This window comes from Terrapene carolina, unplaced genomic scaffold, assembly GCF_002925995.2.
Source record: "Terrapene carolina triunguis isolate 2854851 unplaced genomic scaffold, T_m_triunguis-2.0 Scaffold951, whole genome shotgun sequence".
Lineage (NCBI taxonomy): Eukaryota > Metazoa > Chordata > Testudines > Emydidae > Terrapene > Terrapene triunguis.
The window spans coordinates 4,002,852-4,011,597 of NW_020665302.1; positions in this window are offsets into that span (position 1 = coordinate 4,002,852).

Below are 8,746 nucleotides of genomic sequence, written 5' to 3' on the forward strand. Positions count from 1 at the left end.
TGATTCGGGCAGAGTGGGGACTTGAACATGGGTTTCCCATATCCAGCATCAGTGCTCTAACTATTAAGAATAAAGGGAGTACCACCACTTCTGGCTTCATGCTGTAGAGGGACCGGTGCAGTAGGTGTTCTGTTTGGCAGCCTCTGAGCGCACCTACAGGACTGGGGCCCATGGATGGGGGAACCCCCAGCTCATGAATCATCCTACGGGTTAGATCCCTAACAGCTCGGCAGCGTCAGGACCAAAGTGGTTGTGTGCCTGCCCAGCAGAAGACATTGATGTTCTTTGGGGACTTTACCAGTGGAAACTAAGGTGTCTAGGGATTTTAGGTGCCTACAGGGTTAGGCAGCAGCTGAGCGGTGGTTTTGTGAATGCCAGGGATGCCTAGATGCTGGACTTAAGCACCTAAAGGGGCAGTTAGGCACCTAAGTCCATTTGTGAATCCAGCCCCATGTCTCTAATGTGCCTAATTCTTAGTTATTTGCAGTTTTGCTGTAGCTGTTTCGGTTCCAGGAGCTTAGAGAGACAAGGTGGAAGAGGTATTATTGGTTATTGGACCAACCTGTGTTGATGAGAGAGACAAGCTTTCGAGCCACACAGAGCTCTTCTTCAGGTCTCGGCGAAGACCTCTGTGTAAGCTTGAAGTCTCTCTCACCAGCAGAAGTTGGTCCAATAACAGACCCCCATCTTGTCTCTCTAATTCTTACGTACTCAGCCACGTTGCTTTTCCAACTAAATGCATTATCCTGTCTCTCACTACAGCCAACCAATCCCCTCCTACAGCCAGGGATAGAGCCCAGGACTCCTGATCTCCAATATTTCACTGCTGTCTAGCAAACATTTTGTAATGCACTCGCAAAACATGTGTCAAGTCCCCCTCTAGTGGCTGATTGACACAGAGGATAGCAGTTACTCACAGTTCAAGGGGTAGATGTTGATCCTAGAGCTCTGAAAGTTCTGATGATGGCCAGTGTGGGTGGCTGCATGTGGGAGAATTTGTTTTTCCAATTTTCTTTTTAAAAACTAATTTATTTAACCCAATCAGAAAATATCCTGCAAAATGGGCTTGTGAGTTAAAAACCATTGTGTCTGTCAGTTGTGGTATGACACACAACAAAACACAGGTGCTCCACACTTTGGTCATTTGTCACACATTTTGATTGCTAGCGTCACAACTGAGCAGGTTTGGAAGTTGAGAGGCACACTGCCAACTCTAACAGAGGATTCCTTTATTTTTATAGCATATACACCTCTACCCCGCTATAACGCGACCCAATATAACCCCGGGCCCTTTAAATCACCGTCAGAGCCCTGCCGCCTCTACCCCGATATAACGGGGTTTCAGCTATAACGCGGTAGGGATTTTTGGCTCCCCACGACCGCGTTATAGCGGGGTAGAGGTGTACATCTGACGTACCCCACCACACCTTTATCTTTTGAACCTGTAGACAGTCTTCAGCAAGAGCTGATAGTATCATTTACAATGGTAAAATCCGTATTTTGGGCATATGCTGAAACAACATTTTTTTTTATTCAAATGATCGTTAGCTGTCCAGTAAAACTGCATTCTGTAAATACTCCTATCTGCAGATACAGCAGAGAGAATGCTACATTCTGCTCAGTCATTGCAACCGCTTTTCCTAGGTTAAACCCTGCTGTTGCAAGAATCTTTCATGCAGTGTTTTGCACACACACATCCCCATAAGAAGATGTCAAATAATTTCCAATTGAAATGTGCTAGACTAACACAGTTATTAGTTAATTCCCATCATGTATTTACATACTAGTCAATTGATTCCTCAAGCCATTTGCATTCTCAATCTGAATTTGCACTGCTCATGGATGCATAAATGTTCAGCCCAGAAGAGACCACAAAGATCATGTCGTTTGACCTCCTGCAGGAGAGAAAGGGATTTTTGAACAGGCAAAAGTGGCCATAGATGCTTATCTTACCCCCACGGAACTGTTATTATCAAAACTGGCCATACGTAGGGATGTAGTGGATTCTCCACCCTCTAAAGTCTTTATATTATGATTGGGAGTCTCTAAGGATAGGTCTTCACTGCAAAGTTAACTCAGGTGATCTGCACCAGAGTCTGCACACTGGATTAGCTTAGCCGGGGCGTGAGCAGCCACGCTCCAGTTACTGTGTCCTCACTGTTCATGTGCTCCCCCATGTATGTCACTAGGAATTCTGGGCTCCGGTGAGCTGATTCTAGGATTCTTTCCCACTGAATTGTGGGAGAAGTTGTCTTACCTTCTAGGCACCTGAGAGAATTGTGGGAAGGCACCGGAGAACTTCCAGTGCTAGAGAGGATGCTAGAACTTCCAGCATCCTCACTGTAAAGTAGACAGGTTACCAGTCCAAGTGAAAGCAGCCCCTGCGCTCTAACCCACAGCTAGCACGGGTTGAAAGCACCACTAAACTTGGTGAGAGGGTTTGTGTGTGGACAGGCTGGGGGCTAGGGGAAACACCTCAGTAAGAGCCCAGGTTAACTCTAGCTCACCCAGAAGTTATTGGGATCCAGGCAGGAATCACTGGGTGAGGTTCTCTGGCCTGTGTTATACAAGAGGTCAGACTGCATGATCATAATCGTCCTTTCTGACTTTAACACTTAGGAATCTATGAAGCCCATATCACTATAGAGCCCCATTGAGCTCTGCTGTCCACCACCGAGAATAACCTCCACTACGTCAACATTACAAAGTTACTGGAGTTTGTTTTGGGCTCTGTGTGAGCCAACAAGACAGGCTTGCCTCATAGCTACACTGCACAGCGGACAGAGAGACACACAGAAACCTGCCCTCCCACACAGTACCCTCTGACGTAGGGAAAGAGACCTTGGCTTGGGAGCCAGAAGATCATGTCATCAAGTCTCTTTTTCCATTGACAACTGTTAATATTTCTATGCATTGCACAAGCACATACTATGACCCAAGGCCTCAAGTCTCTGTCCTAGGGGGAGACAGCTGCCATTCACCCCATGCTGCAGATGGAGATGACTGGGAAGTTGCACGTGGTCATTTCTGGTAGGGCTGGGACTTGAACCCACATCTCTAATATGGCAGACCCAAATCTCATCCATGAAGCTTTTGAAATTATCCTGCCCCAGTTGACATGCCCTATGTCAGGAGTGTCCAACCTTTCCAGCCAGCAGCCAGACCTATGTTCATTACAGGTTGTTAATACAAAACTCTGGCACAGCGAACATTTCAAGGCACAATATCCAAGTCCAGTACCGCCCCCTTAGTCCTGCTGAGCAGGGCCTTGTTTTGCAAGTGATGCCATGTCAAGCAGTGGGACGATTCACACTGGCGGCACTACTGAGTGTAAGAGCCACATGGCCCAGCTCCTCGACTGTCCCCTGTATATGCTGGCTGCAGCCGACATGGAAGGACCTCAAAGAAGCTGGTTGCAAAACCCTGATCTTGGTACTAAGCCAGTCCTACTCCTTGGGGTACCCTGATCTATTTGGGCTGACTATAGCCTCCCAGGAGCTGTCCAGAGGAATTGCCAGAGTGCGCCTTCCCTGTCCCCATGCAAGGGGCTGGTGGAGGAGCTAGCTATGCCAGCTCATCCCAGCTGGGGGTTCCCCCACACTGGGGAGGTTCAGGCAGACTATGGCCCTTGGTGCATCCCGAGAGCCTGTTCTGCTGCTATTATTCATTGACGCATCGTTCCTTTTACTGCAATAAAACCTCCATTTTCTATATACTTGAAGTTGCCACATGATTGCCAGCTGCCCCACAGAGTGCCCCAATCCCAGGGAGCTGTGCCCCAGAGTTCATGGGGCCCGCCTTGGCGTGTGTTGAGCCAGCCTAGCACCCCTTCCTTGGACCATGTCACATCGTTTGAGCCACCAACAGTCCTCGACCAGGGCTGTCTAGTGTGCTGCTTGGTCCAGCCCAGACAGTTTACCTTGGACCATGCATTGAACCACTGCTGCTTGTGGCACCCAGTCCCCTCTGTCCGAGAGCCCCCTCAAACCCCAACTTGTGACCGCACCTTGTGCTACTAGAAACCCTCCCCGTTCAGTACCATGCTAAACATCACTATGGCCCCCTAGGCCCTCCCATTTCGGACCATGCCTTGTGCAAATGGAGCCCCTTGGGTTCCCCACATTTGGGACCATACCCATGATCATGGTACCCAGGCATGCTGCCTGCCAGCTTTCTCAATGCTTCCACTCACGTTGCATTCTGGGTAAACTCAGGGACAGGGGCTGGGCAGCCCCTTTGCAGAGTTAGTATTAAAACAGTGGTTTTCAACCCTTTTTCATTTGCGGACCCCTAACAAATTTCAAATGGAGGTGTAGATCCCTTTGGAAATCTTAGACATAGTCTACGGACCCCCAGGGGTCCATGAACCCCAGGTTGAAAATCACTGTATTAAAAGACCCCAACTGACTTTTAGTTCTCTGGGCTTGTCTCCTAGACCTTGTGGCAACCGACCTGCATGTACCCCATGTGTAACGCTTCCCTCTTCCCACCCCACCACCCTGCAGTGGGGTCACACATGTACAGTCCCTGTAAGTACACACTGTACCCCAGGGTACATGGGCTGCTTTTCATGGGCCCTTTCTACATGCAGGAAATTTACAGGGGGTAACATCATACATATAGTCCCACTGGTGCAACCCTGTAGTGGAGGCTGGCTGCACAGACCCAGTGTGGGGCTGACACTGATAACCAGGGGCGGCTCCAGGCATCAGCGCACCAAGCGCGTGCCTGGGGCGGCACGCCGCGGGGAGGCGGCCTGCCGGTCGCTGTGAGGGCGGCAGTCAGGGAGCCTTTGGCGGCGTTTCTGCGGGAGGACCGCCGGTCCCGTGGCTTTGGCGGCAATTCGGCGGCAGGTATGCCGAAGGCGCGGGACCGGCGGACCTCCCGCAGGCATGCCGCCAAAGACCACCTGACTGCCGTGCTTGGGGCGGCAAAATACATAGAGCCACCCCTGCTGGTAACACACCACAATCGGGGTTTCATCAGTTCAGAACCTCCGCACTGAGTCAATTCCTTCCTGCACCAAGGGCCCATGCCACACATTCAGGCCCCAGTCGCGAAGGCAGAGTTTGCTTCATTTAGCTACTCTAACGTATCCTGCTCCTGGCCAAGCTAAATATCTGTGGGCACCGCCAGTTCCCACAGTAAGCTCAGCCTTTCCAAGATCCAGCCACTGAGCCCGGGAGAATGCGGAGTCCTGAGCCTGCCAGGCTAATTAGAAGAGCATGGGACGCACATCTGGTAGCTATTGAGGGAGAAAAGCACTGGGAACAGAGGAAGCAAAGATTTCCTGCAGCTCAAAGCAGGCGAGAGGAATGTCCCACTTCAGAAAGAGGCCCCAGGGCACTGGCCTGTCCCATACACAGGGGCCCCACCATGCTGACCTTTCCCTCCACTGGCCCCTGGGGCACTAACCTGGCAACCAGGCACAAGCAGCACCAGCCTCTCTCCTCACCAGAGCCCCTAGGACCAGCAGCCTTTCCTGCCTCTTTCCTTGCACCATATGGGTCTTCAGGAACCAGCTTCTCCTGCCTAAGATGCAGGCCCCAGCATGCAGGGGTCCCCCTTCCCACATTCGGACTCTGACACTCCCCCCATATGCACCCAGAGGCCCTCAAGCCCCATCCCCACCCTACTGCGAGCTCAGGCACTTGAGTCTCCATACTGCAGAAACATCACCATGCCAGTCACTGTGGCGCCCCCAAAACATCCCTCTTTTTAGACTGCGTGATCAATGAGCCCAATTCAGCCCTGTGAGATCACCTACACCTGGACACAGTGGGGTAAATACTACTAATCAGAATGGGAGCATTTGTTAGGCCTCTTTGCACTCCTTTGTAAACAAGCACCCCGGATGCCAGACCCAGGGTTGCTTGGAGGAAAGTCATGTACAAACACATGCCCATCTTGTCCCTTTGCCTTGTGAACTTCCATTCCCTGCGACGCTTCTCCGTGCTTCCACTTGCGCTCCAGGGCCCCTTTGCCAGGGTCGGTGAGAGCTGCACGGGCAGCTGTGAGGAGCCTGGGTGCCTCCACCTGCCCTGGGCAGAGGGCTGCCCTCGTCTCCACCTCAGGCAGGGGCTTCCCCCCCACACACACACTTTTGGGAAGGCTCCAGTGCCCTTGCCCTAGGCTGGGGCTACCTAGGGCCGGCCTGCAGCCAGGGACTCTGGGAGGCTGGAGCCATTGCTCGTGCCGCCCGCCCACCCAGCGCTATGGAGCTGGGGGCCGTGCTGCCTGCCCGCCCGCCTGCCACTCCAGGGCTCAGGCTGGGGGCCACGCTGCCTGCCTGCCCGCCCGCCCGCTCGCCAGGTGCTTCGGGGCTGGGGTTGGGGGCTGGCGGCGGGGGCCTCTGGGCTCCGGTGGGGGAAAGGCAGGACGGGTGGGGCCCTAGGAAGAAGGGGCTGGCTGGCCGGCTGGCCAGGGGCTAGCCTTCCCAAGCCTGTGGTTCACCCGCCGCCCGTGAGCTGCTGTATTTTCAACCGTTTTGATCTGTTATCGCTGAAACTGTGGAAGTGGGAACACGGCAGCATCTTTAGCTGGACACCGGAACTTTTAACATGAGATTTCCCCATGTATTGTGGTAATAATGCAAATCTATAGACCCACGTAAAAAAAGCCCCGGCAGATTAAATTATTTTTCTGGCAACTGGCAAATCCATTAAAAAACCAGCCAGGCCGGTCAAATACCGGCCAGGTAGTAACCCTAGTTTCAGCGCAAAGAGCCATGGGATACATCCCCAGATGTAGGGCTACATATTTCAGCTTCCCAAAAAGAAGATCCTGCCGGAGGAGGGAGGAGGGGGTACCTGCGGTGGGGGTACTCACTGGAGGCGGGGGGCAGTGTCACTCCCTGTGATGGTGGCAAGGCACCTGCCCAGGACATAGCAACAGCCTCAGTCAGTGCCTCCCTGCAGGATCCCCTCCAGGGGGCTGGGAGCTCAGACCTGGGTGGACAAGATCGGGCAGCTACGGCTTACTGGGGTATGGACCAATCAGCTGCAGATGCAGAGGCGGGACCAATCGGGAAGCAGACCAGTCAGGGCTCTCTCTGAGCGACAGCTTGTCTGCTCTGCAAAAACCCCGGACATTTCCCGTTATTTTTAAAATCCCCTGGACAGAGAAAGAAGGTTTAAAAAAGAGGCTATGTCCGGGAAAACCCCAGGTGTACGGTAACCCTACCCAGATGCACACACGTAGGCGAGTGCGGAAATAGTGAGGATGCTGTAATGTGGGAGGGCCTTGCAGTGAGGCCTCACATCCCAGGCTAGGTTAAGCCAATACTCCGATCTGGGTGCCAATCCCCCGGGCTAACTGTGCCTGTGAAGCAGGCAGGAAGCTGTTGGGGACAGGCTGGAAAAAGAAGGGGCTGGATTGCAGGCAAGAGAACCTGGGGCCGGGGCAAATATGTATCTCGGGGAATCTGTGACGCGGCAGCAGTGACATATCAGGGCACGAGTTAGTGCAAACCTGAGGGCTACCCTAGCCCGTGCTAGGTCCAAACTATGCCCCCACAATTACTGACCTGGATAAGGGGGGCCAAAGCCACTCTCCTTCCCTGGGCTGAAATGGCACAATCGCACAAAGCTAAACCCTGGGTCACAGACCTGAACATTAGATCCCTAGTGCTGAGGTGCATTCTGTTAACATTTCTCAGCAACTTCCTCGACATCAGCAATCCTTGTAGATATCTGTACTGAAATCAGATCTGACCTATTAAAATCCTCAGCTCTATGGATGGTCACTGAGAACACAAATCTGAAACATTAAACAAAAAAGGATTCGATTGTAGTGTTCTCTGGATTCAGGTTATGTCCATTTTCATTAGGCAGGAAATGCAAATGTTCAAGACACAGCCTCAAAAGATTGCTTCTGTGCTCTCCGCTTGTTTTTGTTTGTTGGCTGTCATAGTGTGACAGATGATTTGGTATCTGTCAATTGACGTTTCATTTCACACAGAAAAGGGACATTGATCAGAGGAATTATTAAAAGAAATATAATGATTTAAGAGTTATTACAAGAAATATGATTTCTGGCACTTTAAGAGGCCAAAATACAAAAGAAAAGGTAAGTCAGGTCACCGTGCAGATAGGCAGAGGCCTGGTGTATACACAAGAGTTGCTCTGGTGTAGCTAACTTTTCCCATGCACAGATTTTCTCCCATCGATGTCTCTCTGGACATCCATTGATAGAAGTGACTTTGCTTCTCAACCAGAACAACCCTGTTGCTGGGAGGCAGTGTGGACTCATCCCACTAGCAGTTTAACAAAACTAACCCAAGTAGTTCTCCCACCGCTATCCCCAGTGCACCACTTGTCATGAGACTGGCCTAGAGATGTCAGTATGTACCAAGCTAGCTAATAGAGAACCTACCAGTAGATGGCACTGAAGACAACACAGCATTTATTTTCTAATCTAGGCCCAGAAAAATTACCATATTTCAAGTTCCCAAATAGAGGACAGTGGGGGGTGGCGAAGAGATAGTGTTGCCAATTCTGGTTGGACGTATTCTGGAGGTTTCATCATGACATAATATTTAATTTATGAATATTAATCTTTAATTCCTGGAGACTCCAGGACAATCCTAGGGTTGGCAACCCTAGAGCAGCTGGGGGGATACAATTGGTGGGTGCTGGAAGGAGTATTTGGGGGTGCTGGAAGGGGCGGTGTACTAAGAGGGGTATTTGGGGGGTGCTGGGGGGGGTGTGTGTACTGGGAGGGATATTTGGGGGTGCTGGAGGGGTGT